General features: G+C 38.9%; 1 pseudogene; it reads left to right on the top strand.

Annotated features, from left to right (window-relative positions):
- Positions 1–4850: 4850 nt before the first annotated feature.
- The window catches only part of LOC109676732 (PRA1 family protein 3-like), an 88714-nt pseudogene continuing 77516 nt past the window's right edge, over positions 4851–16048 (top strand).

The raw sequence follows: 16048 nt of genomic DNA, 5'->3' as shown, positions 1-16048 counted from the left end.
GGGCTTCCGTGGGAGCACCCATAGGCAGAAGAAGGCTATTGGAGGGAGTTGAACCCAGTCTAGGTGTAGTTCTAAGGTGAGATTGGTGAGAACCTCCTTTAGTGTATGGTTGGAGCGTTCTACCTTCCCTGATGAGGAGGGGTGGTAAGGGATGTGGAACTGCCATGGGATATTAAGGGCCTTGATAATTGTTTGGGTCACCTGGGACGTGAACTCTGGGCCATTATCTGATTGGAAGGAGGTAGGGATCCCAAGCTGAGGAATGATATGGGTTACAATAATAGATGCCACAGTTGTAGCCCTGTTATTGGAGGTTGGGAAGGCCTCCACCCATCCTGAGAAAGTGTCTACCAGAACCAGAAGGTACTTGAGTCTCTTTACTCTGGGCATATTTGTAAAGTCTACCTGCCAATCCGCCCCCGGGATGTGTCCCCTGGCCTGGTGAGTAGGGAATGGGCTGGGCCTCAAAGGGGTGTGTGGGTTAGTCCTCTGTCAAGTGAGACATGTGGAGGTGAGGTGGTGTAGATATTTGGAGTCTTCTGGGGTAAGGGGGAAGAATGAGCTTAAGAAAAGTTTGAGATTTTGAGTGCTAGTGTGGAAGATGGAGTGTAGATACGAAAAGAGAACATGTCTAGGGAGTGACTCATGCGCCGGTTCAGGAGTCTGGTCCTGAGGTTGTGAGAGAGCCAGAGTGGAATAGTTCTCCCTTGCCACCTGTCAGGCAGCCTGATCTGCCTTAGAATTGCCCCTAGTAATGGGTGATGAATCCATTTGGTGGGACCGGCAGTGGGCAATTCCAATCTTAGAAGGAAGGAGAGAGGCCCAGAGTAGGTTGGTAATGAAAGTGGAGTTGGTGACAGAGGTCCCTCTCGTGGTTAATAATCCCCTTTCTTTCCAGATAGCTGAGTGAGAGAGGAGGATGTAGAAGACATATTTAGAATCAGTGTATAGAGTGAGAGAATGGTCAGCCGCCAGCTCAAAAGCCCTTTTAATTGCAATCAGTTCAGCCTGCTGATTGGTGGTACTGGGAGGGAGGGACTGTGCCTTGATGGTTTGGTTAAGGATACTATAGCATAACCTGCTCTCCGTACACCCCCCTCTACATATGAGCTGCCATTAGTGAACCAGGTATAGGTGGAGCCCTGTAGGGGCCCTTCCTGGATGTGTGAAGGGCAGGGGAGAAGGGCCTCCAGGGTCTCAACACAGTAGTGGGTAGGCATGGTGGTAGAGGCAGGCAGGAAGGTGGCAGGGTTTAAGGAGGAGAAAGCACAGAGGGTAATAGAGGAGTCATGGAGGAAGGAAACAAGAAGCGACAAGATCTGGCAAGGGGGAAGTGTTCTTAAGCCCTTATAGGTGAGAAGTTCCACCAGGTGATAAGGGGAAATGACTATGATTTCCCCCCCGAAAGTGAGTTTCTTTGATTCCTGAATTAAAACATAGGCCGCTGATAAGGCCCATAGAGAGGGGGCCCATCCCCGGACTGTGGGGTCTAGTGTTTTGGATAAATATGCTACTGGAGCAAATGTGGGGTCCTTGTCTTGACCCAGAACTCTCAAGGCTAGGCCTTTATTTTCGTGGACATAGAGGGTGAATGGTTTCTGGGTGTCTGGCAGGTGGAGGGCTGGGGGCTGGAGAAGTGCCTGATGAAGGCATCGGAAAGGGGTGTCAATAGAGGTAAGTAAAGGTTCAGAGGAGTCTCCCTTAGTGGCATCATATAAGGGGGCTGCCGGGAGGAAATAGTTGGGGATCCAGACCCAGAAGTATCTGGCCAGTCCCCAAAAAAAGAATTTCTTCCTTCGTTTTGGTAGCCGGCATTTCCAGAATGAGCTGTTTTCTGTCCAGAGTAATTGCCTTAGAATCATGTGACGATTGAACTCCCAGGTATGTAACTGTTAATTGAGAAAGTTGGGCTTTGTAGAGAGAGGCCCAATATCCCTTGTCTGCCAGAAAGTTTAAGAGTAGAGTAGTGTCGGTTTTAGAGATGTCTAGAGAAGGACTACATAAAAGTAAATCATCTTATGTATTGGAGGAGAATGAACCTAGGGAGATGGAGGTTTTTGAGATTGTTAGCAAGCACCTGGCCAAATAGATGAGGGCTATCCCTAAAACCCTGAGGCAGGACTGTCCAAGTGAGCTGTTGTGAGTGGTGTGTGTGGGTCCGTCCAGGTAAAAGCGAAAATGTCCTATGAGTCAGGGGAGAGGGGAATGGTAAAAAAGGCATCCTTGAGGTCAAGGACCGAGAAGTAAGTGGAGGAGGCAGGAATGGAGGAGAGAATGGTATAAGGGTTAGGGACGAGGGGGTGTATGGGTTTAACAGCATTATTAATGAGTCTAAGATCCTGAATGAGGTGGTAGGTGCCATTTGATTTTTTTACAGCTAGAATGGGGGAGTTGTATGGGCAGTGGGTAGGTCTGAGGAACCCCTTTTGAAGTAAATCGTTAATGATTGGTTGTAGTCCCAGCAGGCTGGAAGTAGGGAGAGGGTACTGAGGCTGGCACAGAAAGTGATGAGAATCCTGTAAGAGAATCTTAAGGGGAGGCCAAGTGGCCAGGGAGGGAGTATTAGTGTCCCATACCTTGGGGTCCACCCCTGAGGGAAGAGTCTGGCTAGTGGAATCAGAAGGGCCAGCCATAGCCATAAGGGCGAGAAGGGGAATGGGATAGAAGTTAAATGAGATGGAGGCCCGAAATTTGGTCAAAATATCTCTTCCCAGTAAAGTGGTGGAACATTGGGGCATGACTAGAAACTGGTGGGTGAAAAGATGACCCGAAAAGGAGCAGGAAAGCATGGGGGTCTTTCTGGAAAAAATAGTTTGTCCCCCTACCCCAACAATAGGGGTTTGTGATGGGCTGGTGGCCCCCCAAAACTCTGTCAGAACTGAAAAATTGGCACTGGTGTCCAGGAGGAGGCAGATGGAGCACTCATCAACCAGAAGGCTTACCTTGGGCTCCAGAAATGAGATGGTAGTTGCCAGGAGGGGAGTCCCAAGGTCCCTTCAGTAGTCAGTTGCCAGCCCTATGAGGTCAGGACTGGAGTGAGAAGCCAACCAGTCCCCCACCGGGAGCTGGGGCAATCAATTGCCCAATGTCCAGGGGCATGGCATTTAGGACAAGGCTGGGGCAGCGGCCTGGGACTAGGGCAGACATTGGCCCAGTGTCCCTCTTGTCCACATTTGAAACAAGGGCCTAATGAGATCCTGTTTGGTGGGCGTTGACTTCCCCGTTTAGTTTGAGGGTTTGGGCCTCTCATAGCCTGAGCCAGCATCTGGTATTTTTGGCTTTTTGCCTTTTCATGCCGGGAGTGGAACACTTTGAAGGCAGTCGCCAGCACTTCGGTCTGAGGAGTCGGGGGCCTCTATCAAGTTTTTTTTAGCTTAGCCCTAATGTTGGGGTAAGTTTGGGAATAAAAATAAGTCATAAGGAGCTGTCTACCATCTGTGGAATCTGGGTCAATGTTGGTGTATCGTTGGAGGGCCCTGGCCAATCTATCTAGGAAGGTAGAGGGGTTGTCTGTTTTGTCTTGGATGATTTCTTGGAGTTTCTCAAAATTAATGGCCTTTTGTGATGCCCGTTTTAGTCCTGCCAGGAGACAGGTTGCAAATTGGTCTCAGAGAGTAAGTCCAGCCTGGGTGTTGTAGTCCCAATTGGGATCATGATCAGGCACCACCAGGGCGCCAGTAGGGTGAGCAGGACTGGTTTGATGGACCTCATCTGCGTACATGTGAGCCTGATCCCAAACCCTTCTATGTTCCTCAGGCAAGAGGGTGTTAGAGAGAATGAGATAGATATCATAGTAGGTTAGTCTGTAAGACTGGAGTAAATAATGAAATTGTTTGACATAGGCAGAAGGGTTAGTTGTGTAGGAGCCCAGGCGGGCTTCGATTTGGGAGAGATCAAGCATAGAAAAAGGGACATGAACTCTAACAATGCCCTCAGATCTGGCTACCTCCCGAAGGGTGCTAGGAGGGAAGGGGGGGGGAGGCTGGGTAGCAAGAGTGTGTGACCTAGTGGCAGGAGGACTGAAGGTGGGGGAAGAGGGAGGAATCAGAGCAGAAGAGGAAGTGGGGGTAGAGGGAGGCACGGAAGGAAGGGGGTGAAGAAGCAGGAAGTGGAGGCAGGTTGAAAGATGGCAGGGTAAATTGGGGAAGAGGAGGATTAGGAGGATTGGGTGGAGCCTGCGGATGGTATGGAGGGGGCTCGTTGGCTGGGTCAAAGTCCGAAGAGAGGGTGGAGGTTGAGGTTTAAGGCTTTAGAGCAAGGAGTACATGTTTAGGTTTGCAAGTGGTGCAGAGAGCCGGACTTAGACAGAGGAATGAGAAGGATTGAACATATGGAATCTCTCCCCCTCGTCCCGATCACTCACAATAGTTATGTATATCCCGTAAGAGGTTTGGATCTAAAGACCCAAAGAGGAGCCAGTGATTTTGATTATCTAAAGGATAAGTGGGCCAGATTTGAGTGCAAAAGCGGATTAAATTTTTTGGTTTTACGTCTGCGGTCAAACCCAAGGTGTCTAAATTATTGAGGAGGCATCTCAATGGGGAGTCAGACGGCAAAGAGGATGTAGAGGCACCCATTGTGTGGGACCTGGTCCCGTAATGGAAGAAGAGGATATTATGTACTGTGGAGCATCCTCGCACAGCACAAATACCCAAAAACAGCACAAGGCCCACGAGAATCAATTGTCGAGTTCTAGTGGTGTGCGGGGCCAAATGGCCGAGGGCTATGGGTCACCTGGGCCCAGGCTTTTTGACGAGAGGTCTCTGAGAACCACGACAAAATGGATCCAAGCCTGACAACTGAGGGAATCCTTCTGCCACCTGAGCTACCCAGAGATAGCCAAACGGGGAATGTTTGAAAACCACAGAGACACTGAAGGGAGAAACCACAAAGAGAGCCCAAGAAGGGTATGTGGACTCACCAAAGAATGTCTGGTGTTGGATGCAAGCAGGGTGATCAGGAGGATGAGTCCTGGCCAGTCACGTCCTCAGGGTGGTCATGGGGTGAGTTGGAATGGGGGTCCCAGCAGGATTTAGTGGGGAACCTCCATCCGAGTCATGGCACCAAAATGTTGGAAATGTGGGCCCCAAAATGACCACATGGAGAGGAGTGATCTGGCCAAGAGATTCTTTATTGCCAGGTGGGAGAGGGAGAGGGCCAAGAGAGCTGAGAGAGAGAGAGAGAGAGAGAGAAATACCCCTCAGTGGGACTCAGCATGATCTGATTGGTTAGGATCTTATGGTTCATGCTGATTGGAGGTTGGGGCAGAAGGAGGATTCAGGCTAGACTTGAGGCAGGACTGTGACCCTGGGAAACGGAAGCTTAATGGTGCAGTAAGAACCAAAACCTATCAGTGACATTATTGCCAACAACTATAGCATATGAAAAGTGTTGACAAAATTTAGTGTAATAATTTAAAGTACAAAATATTTTTTCTTTCTCATTAAACATGTTCAAGTTATGGTTTCAATTGATAAAATTCACCTTTTGAATTTCAAAAGGACTGCTGATTTTTCACTTAGATGATGCCTCGATTCCTGACTCTAACAACACTGATGGTTTGCTGAAGGGGAACCAGACACATTGCTTTATATTATGAGAAGAGATGACTCCTACATTCTCTTACAAATAGAGAAAGACATACAAAGTTTTTCACAACCAATCAGCTGAAAATCAATTTGGCTTAAGTATATGTACCTTCATATTACATGTTTGAGGATGTGAAGATTTACTTATTCCTTTTCCCCAAGGAATTTATTGTATGAACACAAGATGAAAAAAATCAAATGTACTATCATTGCATGATCTAAATAATAAGCATATGAAGATGATTAAAACTACACCTTAACAAATAAGCCAAAATAATACAAAAGAGCTGTTGAAAGTATTGATTCCTAATAAGCAAAGATACTGATGATAAGTTGTGCACTTTTGGAAAAAGCTAATTTCTTAGCTCTGGTGCATTATTTAAAATTACTACAGGCAAGTGAGTATTCTTTAAGAGTGCTTTCCACTGGGGTTTTATAAATGTAATCATTAATTTTTGTAATAATAATAGAACTCACAGGCTTCCTTTTTTTTTCTCCTTTTGTTTGATCATTTTTACATTTACTTACATGTGTAGTCATTGTTCCACTGGGCCGAATCTGTTCTATCCTCTTTTTCTCCAATTTTGTTGAAGGGAAAACATAAGCGATAATAAGGAAGACATATCACTTTTGCTAGTTTGAGATAAAGATAGCTACACAGAGAGATTCCTATCATTGATTCCACGCATATCTGTATTACAAGGCACCAATGTGCATTAGACCTCTTTGCTACTTCCTGGTCCGCATTACCATAGTGGCCTCAGCCAGTTTAAGTAACACATTTGTACATGAAAGCCATGGTGTGAATTTCTCTGCATAGCTATACTTAACTACCAAAAATGCTTTGTCTTTCTTATTAGGCTTATGTCTTCTCTTCAACAAAATTAGAAATAAGGGCAGAACAGGTTCTTCCTGTAAGTGAGGGTGAGATGGGGGGAGGGGGGAACACAAACAATGTATGCACATGTGAATAAATGAATTAAAAAAATTACTATATTTGCTCCTCTACAGGAAGCATATCAACCACATTCAAGTTTTGGGATTACTTTTCTTTCCTATTTCTCCTGTGTTTGTTTTCCCCTTAGTGTGTAACCCATGTCCAATAATATTACTGCCTTTGTTTTGGGTCTATAATCCACATATGAGGGAGAACATATGATTTTTGACCTTCTGAGCCTGGCTAAGTTCACTTAAGATGGTGGTCTGTAGTTCTTAAGCCCTGACTTGTGCTAGTCCCAAGTATTTGCATTTAATCCTCACATTTTACTTCATTAAGTAATGCTTTCTTTGATTCCCTAGTTTTACCAAGGTAGAATCTGATGCTTAAAAAGAGACAACTTGACAAGTGTCACAACTTCAGGTAGCAACATTTTCTTCATCAGAGGGCTAATTTTGGTAATTTTTGATATTGGGCATGCCACAAAGTTTTTGCTCTGGATGGTCATGAATCACAATTCTCCTGATATTACCCTCCAAAGTAGCTAGAATTATAGGCTTGAGCCACGGGTGCCTGACTGAGAATACTCAAGTTTTTAAGCTATGATTTTTTTTCTTTTGTAATTGTCAAGGTAAATATCTACCACAAATGTGAAGCACAAATAGAATTACCATTAAGAAAACAAGTTACTCAATATTTCTATACACAAAAAACAACATTATCATACACAAACTAAGATGTAGAATATGTTTGTAATAATAGAATGATTCTATGGAACTAGGTGAAAGAGGGAAAGGAAAAGAGAATGATAGAGCATCAGTAATATTGTAAAACATAAGATTTTTGAAGATAGAGGATATCAGGATGTGTACTGAAATCTTTTGAAAAAGGGGGGTGGGAGGTGAAGGGATAAGAGAGAGTAATGGAAGGGGTTAAATGGACCAAAGTGAAGTGCACCCACAGTGGGCATACATTGAGACACCCCTTTGAACATCAACTTAAATATTAATAATGAAAACCAGAACTGTAAAACAGGTACAGTGGCCTATGGGGGGAGAGGTACTAGTGGGAGGGGAAGGGTGAACGAAGGATATTAAACTGACAGTATATGGTTGATGGACTTCATATACCTATATGAAATAGAAAAAAGAAATCTCTTGCAATTGCTTTAAGTGGGGAGGGAAATGGGTTGGGGATGAGATGATGGGGATGACACAACTAACGTACAATGTAAATGTAACAGGAATTGTCACTATGAATCCTCCCTGTATAACAAATATATCCTAATAAAAACTATAAAACAATAATTCTACATTGTTATATTATTATATTAGTTGTAGCTTCATTTTATAAACAATAAAAAAAACTTCCCATTATATCATGTCTAATAAGTGTAAAATTTAAAATTTGAACACATGTGCATTTGATTTTAACTCTGTGCTTTACTTATTAGTGAAATAGAAGGAAAAATCCAAAATATACATATACAAAGAAGTCAAAATTGTGCATTGAATCAATTGAAGGTATAGAGTTAACAGCATTTGCTCACACAGAGGTTGTCTGAGAATCAAATCACAAAATAATTTACTTTTGTAGTACATTTCTAAGAAAGTGTGAAGAAAATCTTATGAAATCTGAAGCTTCTCTGTTATTGGGTTTTGGGGACTAAGAACTAAGCAGTCAACTAAATATGTCTGTTATTAGGTAGTAGGGGAAGTGGTGCCATCAATAATAGTCAAAATATTAATATTGTACTCTGGGTAAGAATTTAAGCAGACCAAGAATTTTGTAACACTCCTTTGTTAATGCAGGGAGAAATTGTGGTGTATGTAACAGAGCTAGCAATAAGGATTTAAGGAACTGCATGCATTTGTGTATAAATTATAATGGAATCCACAAAATAAGATAGCATCTTCAACATAGAAAGAAAAGGAACTCGGGAAAATCCAGTTATACACACTGCATGCTTTCTTTCTCAAAGAAAATATAATATCTTGTTAAGCTGCAAGGTTTGTTCAGATAAGCTCTAATATATTGCTTTTTTCACCATGGTGAAAAGTCTTTTTTATATACTTAAGACAAAGAAATCTAAGGATTCACTACTTATTTCAATATATCATTTTTAGAAGAATTTTTACCCTCAAGAGTCAGAGATCTTCATCCTGCTGTGAGAGCCAATGATTGAGAATGTTATTCTGGGAAAACATAATTTTCACCATGTTGTCTTAATTTTGTGATGGTCATGCTTTTTTTTATTATAATGCATGCCCTGAAAATTTTGTGTTCAAAGGAATAACCTTGTGAACCAAGTGAAAATACATGCTTTCTTTATTTACACATAACATTTGTAAATAAATATAAGGCTTTTAAACATCACAGCCTATAATCCCATGTTTATGGAAATGAGACATCAAGGATTCTACCAGGTGGTGCGGAAACAAGTTGACTTAAGCATAAAATTTCTAAAATCAAAAGCAAGCCAAAGAGCACTTATATTTTCTGTATCTCTATTTCCCTAAGCTTACATTCACTGAATTTAAAATAAAAACCTGGATAGAACTGTGTATAAAGTCTGGAGGTTCTTAATTCTGGGTATTTGGAGTCAGGACTAAATTGTTAAATATCTTGGGTTTTAGGTATTTGAGGAGTACAGAAATTAAAGAAATCAATAGAATTGAAACATGAATCTGAACTTGAAGATGCATGCCTTGATTACATTGCACATAACATTGTCTTTGTGTGTATGTATGAGATAGAGATAGAGAGAGAGAGAGAGAGAGAGAAAAGAGAGAAAGACAAGGTCTTGTTATATAAGAGAGGAACTCCCTATATAATCGAGGCTGGCCTCAGCCTCTTGATGCTGGTATTATAGGTGTATGCCACTAAAGGTGGCTTATATCATTTATATTAATTCATTTTATTCACTTGTATGGTTAATATGTAAATAATAATATTTATAAAAGTAAGCAATTTCTAAGCACTATTTTTATGAAATATACTATTTCAAATGTTTAAATATTGATTCACTTAGACAATGCTGTTTTTCTGGTTTTGAAAATAAGAAACTTATTAACAGATGTCCTAATTGATGGGCCTAAAGTTGCACAGTATTTAGTTGGAGCTGAACTTCAAACCAGATCAATGCTGATGCTGGGATATGTATGCACAGTGAAAAATATTTTATTTTCATATACATTATGTTTATATAGTTTAACCATGTGTCTGTACTTCACACATTTGTCTCAGTAAAAAATTATTCATTTTACCCATTGAAGTGTGTGTATGCATGAATGCACAAAGGTGTGTATACATTTCTTTGCAATGACAGGCTCACATATAAGCCAGGGTTCTCCAGAAAAATGGAATCAATGAGTGTGTGTATTTATGTATGTATATATGTATTTTTTTTGGTCAGTACACAGAAGTTGACAGGTCCAAAACCTATCAGTTTAGAAACTCTGGCATGAGTTGCTGCTGCAAACTTGAGAATCTATTTGTCCTAAGGAAACCTCAACTGTTTTTTATGCCCTTTCAAATGATTGGATGAGGTTCATCATGTTTATCAAAAAGAACCTACTTTGCTTAAAGTAAATTTATTACAGCTATTAGTGACATGTAGAAAATACTTTCACAGTGTTTCTATTTTTATTTTTGATTAAATTCTTGGGTACCACAGCCTAGCCAAATTAACACATAAAATTAACTGTTGTATCTAGCAAGAATTTACAATAAAAGAGAATAAGAAGAGTTGGAAATTGAAGACCTGGATCAAAAGTACAGTATGATATGTCAAGACTCATACATTAAGTCAATTAGTATGAGACAAAAAGTTTGGTTTTGACTAGATGATAAGTTGCGTTTTAATCAAGTTCTGGATTTCTAACTTTTCTTGTTATAGTTGGAGAACAGTGAAAAATAGTGGAGTGAATTTTAGGGAACCATTACCTGTGGCTTTTTTTTGACAGAATCTTAACTACATAGTTCAATTTAGAAGTCAAAAATGAGTAAAATAATGCACAGTGAGTGAAAAAATGAAGTAAAGATGAAGTGAAAGAGAATAAAAAAGTAAAATAAAGTCATGATGTTTCTGGAAAAATAAAAAGAGCACACACTTTTGAAGAAGTGATCATCCTAAATCAATGTACATTTCTTAGAGGCACACATGAACTAAAACCTTTGGAATTGAATGTATTCATTAGATAAGGAAGACGTTCTAAAATTATGTTATTAACTCAATTAATGCTTATCATCTGCCTGAAAATTTTGCCCTGCATTCATCTTTAATTCATTTAGGAGCTTGAAATATATTGATTTGATTATCAGCTAACTAAATAACTTTAATAAAAGGTCCACTTTTCTATGTATTAGTAAATATGATCTCATTGTTAACTTTGACTCATTTAAGATTAATAAAATTTATTTCTAATAAATTTTAAAGATGTGGAATATGATTAGTTCTTATTCAGATCATATCTTTGATTGCTTAACTGGAATCACATTATAATGATTGTCAAAATAAAGCATTCAGTGAAATGTTGAAAGGGGCATGGACATGCTATTTCTGCAAATAAACAAACATGTTTTCACATAGACATACAACAAAGTTTTAAGATTAAGTTTGGGCTCTGGTTGTATTTTAGTGAGCAAGAAATTTCTTAGCATGCATAAGTACTGAGGATCCATCCTTAGCACTGAGCACATGTATGTATTTACACATATACAGAGGCTGAATTCACTACTTGGGAATAAACAATTCCTCAGTACACTTTATAAATTAGAATACACAAAATATCTCTGATAGGATAAATAATGTTCTAGCTTCTAATATCCTTTTACAATAGAATATAAGATTTGCAGAAATATATGCGTCTAAGTAGTACAAGTATTGCACTCTAATACTCATCCATGTTTTCCCCCAATACACTGTAAGAAAAGAATCAAAAAGATGGTCAAAACGCAGGAAAAACAAACCTGAATACGTTGCTTTCTAAGCCATCCTTACTTGAAAGAGTAGATTAAAAAAGATTTGAGCAGATAGACTTACCCAATTGGAATGCTATATGCCTAGAAAATATTATTTTTTGAATTTATGTTTGAGGAAAACATACATAATTATTCTTCAGTCTCGAGACTTATGACATTTATCTTCTAATTTCTGAAAGATTTTGTGTAAAATTGGAATTACACGTTCTATGAATATTAAGTAAAACACAACTGCAAACCTGTCTGATTCTCATGACTCTTTTCCCAGAGGGAAATATTGGAACTTGCAGATCAGAGACTTACTAGAAATGTTTGGGGTAGCCATTTCACACTGAGCCTGATTTTGGTGTTCTTTAATGTTTTGAGAATCTATACATTTCTTTTCTGAGGGGCCTTGAACTGATTCAGTTCTGCCCCTTTCTTTTCTTGGATTTCTCAAAAATGACAGTAGAATATGCTAGGAATGTGACATCTTCTGAGAGGGAGGGACTAACCAAAACAACCCAGGCTCTGTTTCAGTCTTCTGTCTCCTAGAAACAAGATGTCTGTCAGTGCTCTCCTCCCACACCCCATGTAACACCATGTACCCATGTTAATAAGCTCAGGGCCCAGAGCTGTCCTGGGTCTATCAGTTGCAATGCAAATAGAGCACATGTAGTTGAGATTCCACTCTCCCTGGGCAGTTCCCTGGAATGACTGACTCACCATAAAGCCTAGGTTTCTGTTGTCCTTTATTGTCTATCTGTAAGTAATAAACTGGCTTCTAATAATTTTTTTGGTGTGTGGATATATTCTGTCTCTCCAGACTCAGATGTGTTGGTAACATGCACAGTGAGACTGATCCACAACGTAAGATAATTGCAGAGGCATTTTGAATTGCAGTTCCTTGACGATTACTGATGCTGAACTTGTTTTCCTCCATCTATTGGCCATATGTATGTTTTGGGAGAAATGTTTCTTCAGGTTCTTTATTCAATTTTTAATTAATTTTTTTTCTCAGTGCTGGAATTAAATCCAGGATCTCAAGCACACTAGCCAAGCATTTAACCATTAAGCTACAGTGGCAGTTTTCATTCATTTTTTCAGCATGTTATTTTACTCTGTGCTTTTTTACTCTATTAGAATTGCAGGAAATCCTAATATATTTTGGAAATTAAACTTCACAGACATATGGTTTGAAAATCTTTTTATCATTCCATTGCCTTTTCACTCTTTTCCCATTACAAATTATTTGTTCTAGTTGTACATTATAAATTTTTAAATGATTTCATAATGGAGAATTGCAACAATTTATTTCCATTTGCTTCTCAATCTTGCATATGTGAACCACTTGCAAATGTTCCATAGGGAAGAATTTCTATATTAATTAATTTATTCAAATATTTTCTCTAATTTTCCTGCAGAACCTGTAATTACTAAATGAAATATATTATGATACATATACAAAATTAGTTATTGATTTTCCCTCATATTTTTTCCAGTTTGGGCCTATGTAATAGTGGGAGCCTGGTTGTATTAGGAACTTTGATTCTTCTCTTCTCCTTGAACCCATACTCTGTATAAACACATAATGCTTTTTCACTCGTTTCTGTTTTTTATCTTTTTTTATCCAATGGAATTTTAGTAAATATGATGGGAACTTGAACAATGCATAGACAATTGTGCCTGCCTCTTGCCATCTGCTAATTATAATGAGTTCATGCTCTAGCTAGTCTTTTGTAGAGATCTCAGCCAAGATTGACCAGACTAGCAGGCAATTAGCTAATGAATGGTTACGTGAGTAATAACACTTCATACAGGAAAAGTACACAATCTAAGTCTGCACAGATGCTCTATGTTCTCATGAGAAAATATGTTTAAAAGAATGCCCCTGATCTTGTAGATAATGTGTTATAAACATTTTATTGCAACACAGAAATGGTAAAATATGTTTTTGTAGGTGCATACTTACTTCCTACTGTGTGACTGGGGATTTATAGCATTTTATTGTTATTTGAAGACTCTCCAACATAAGTAATAGGTTTCATATTTTCTCTCTTTGGGTGATTTCTGCTTGCCAACTTCTGTTATAATATCATATATTTAATATTTCTTCATCTTCGTGTTTTGTATACCTTTTTCACATAATGAGGTACAGAGGATAGTGGCCTTCCTAGTCAATAGAAATTCTTGTTTTCATTGCCTTATTTATGCTCTTTGTAACATGGGAAAGACTGCAGTAATATATAGAATAAAACATAATTTGGATGCCTGCTACCTATACTTGCAATTTAATTTTATATCTTACTTTCACTGATTCACAAACTATCAATATGTTTTTAGCATATTACTTATTTGGTCATTGACATGGTCAATGTCAAATGCCTATGTGACTGGGTTAAATCATAGGCAGATAGAGAATATTATTTCTGGGTACATGTATGAGGGTGATTTTTAAAAAAATAATGCCATTTCAATCTATGTGGGAAGGCACTCACTAATTGTCTGAGGATTGAGACAAAACCAAAAGACAGAAGAAAGTTGAATTTTCTTTCTTCTAGAGAAGAGATAACCTTTTCCTCCTGCTCTTGGACTTGAGGTCCAAGCTGAAGCCCCACCAAGGCTGACTGCGTGGCTGGTGCAAACTTGGCCTTACACTTCAACATTTTCATGAGTCAACTCCAGGCTCTTAAGTTTGGGCCTCTGACTGAGAGTCACATCAGCTTTCCTGATTCTGCAACCTTTGCACTTAGACTGAGCCATGCTACTGGGTTTCCTTGCAGATACTCTATTGTGGGACTTTTTCACCTCCATACTCATGGGAGCCAAATCCCTGAACAAGTCTGCTTTTATATCTCTCTATATACATTCTAATGATTCTATCTTTCTGGAGGACCCTTAGTAATTCACGGGTTAACACTGGGCTCTTTACAAACTATAACATAATAGCTATGTAAAGAAACACCAACAAAATAAATACTTTGACAAAAATTCTGCTAGACTCATGCTGTTCTCTTATTCACCTTCATGACGACATATTGCAAGAGAATATCTTGGATGCTAACTTTTTATTATAAGTCTGTCCTGCACAATGACCTCAGTTCAGGAGATAAGTTAACTAAAACAATAACAAACCTACCACCACTAATGTCATGCTTAATTCCGTAACATATCTGTGATACTGAGAAGATAGAGCTTTAAAAGGCACATATCTATTGTCACCAAACTGCATTAGCTGAAGCCTAGAAGAGAAGAATGGGCCAACCTGTAGCACGCACAAACAGGCCAGGATCACCATGAGACTGCTGACACACTAGCATGGGTGTGTCATCTAAGATGTGAAAAATTGAGGTAAAAGATAAAAGTAGCTAACTGATGTTTTAGTTGATACTTAAAATAAAAATTAATATGAAATCCATGATGAACAGAGAACCAAAACTTAAATTTTGAATAAAGACAGGGGTTGTTCTGAATAGAACAGAATCTTTCTTCACCTGTTGCCTACATAGAAATTTTAAGAAAGGTTATTAGATTTTTCTCACATGTAAAAGAAAGCCTTGAAATTATAATTTTATATATCATTTTATTTGTTTATATGTATTATATATTATCATTATTTAACTATATATTTTTATGTATGAAATTATATATATATGTATAGATGTTATCTATATATTTACAGATATTAAAGATATGCTGTGTAATCTTTCACAGAATCTGAAAGTAAAAATAGCTCTTTTCTTCATAAAAATTAGTTTTAAAATCTGACGATTCTGAAATGCATTTCACCAGAATCATAGCTCAAATTTCTCTTGATTTTTGTTTTTAAAATCCTTGGTATTAACTAGAAAATTTCATCTACTTATTAGTATTTCTGATTTTTGACTTTTAAGATTGACTAGCTTTGTGGTTTGCTTACTGCTATGGTTTGCATATGGTTTGTCCTCTATGAAATTTATGTTGAAATTTGGTCCTTAGTATAAGAGTGTTGTGAGGTGGTGGGATCTTTAAGATGTGATTAGCTCATTAAGAGGGATTACTACAGTTCTCACAGGACTGGACTAATTTTAAAGAGGGAGCTGTTACGTACTGGGGCTGCCTGTAATATTTTAAGAACCCTGCACAGGCCAGCTTGCATTTCTGCTTTTCTGGCCGTGCTACCATGCCACACCAGGGCCTCACCAGCAACAGAATGATACCCAGTCATGCTCTTTCACTTCCCAGACTCTATCATATGGGGCAAAAGAAAAAAAAAAAAAGCAAAGAAAAAAGAAACACATTTTATTCCGTATAAATCACCCAGTCTCAGGAGTTCTGTTGCATCCACAGAGCAATCAACACTTTACCCTTCAGGAATTTTGCTTTGACTTTACTATTGACCTTACCAAATGCCTTACATTTAAAAAATTAGATTGGCAATTCATTTCAAATTGTCATTTAAAAATCTGATGTGATGATTTAACTTCTCTTTTAAGAGCTGTTTCACTGAAGAGCTTCTCAGCATTTTCCATGTTATACCATCTGTAGAAAATGGTAAATCTATACCTGGTGTTGGTTGATA

Source organism: Castor canadensis, chromosome 5 (assembly GCF_047511655.1).
Source record: "Castor canadensis chromosome 5, mCasCan1.hap1v2, whole genome shotgun sequence".
Taxonomy (NCBI): Eukaryota; Metazoa; Chordata; class Mammalia; order Rodentia; family Castoridae; genus Castor; species Castor canadensis.
Note: the sequence above shows the minus strand (reverse complement) of the source record. Positions and strands in the feature narration are given on the sequence as shown.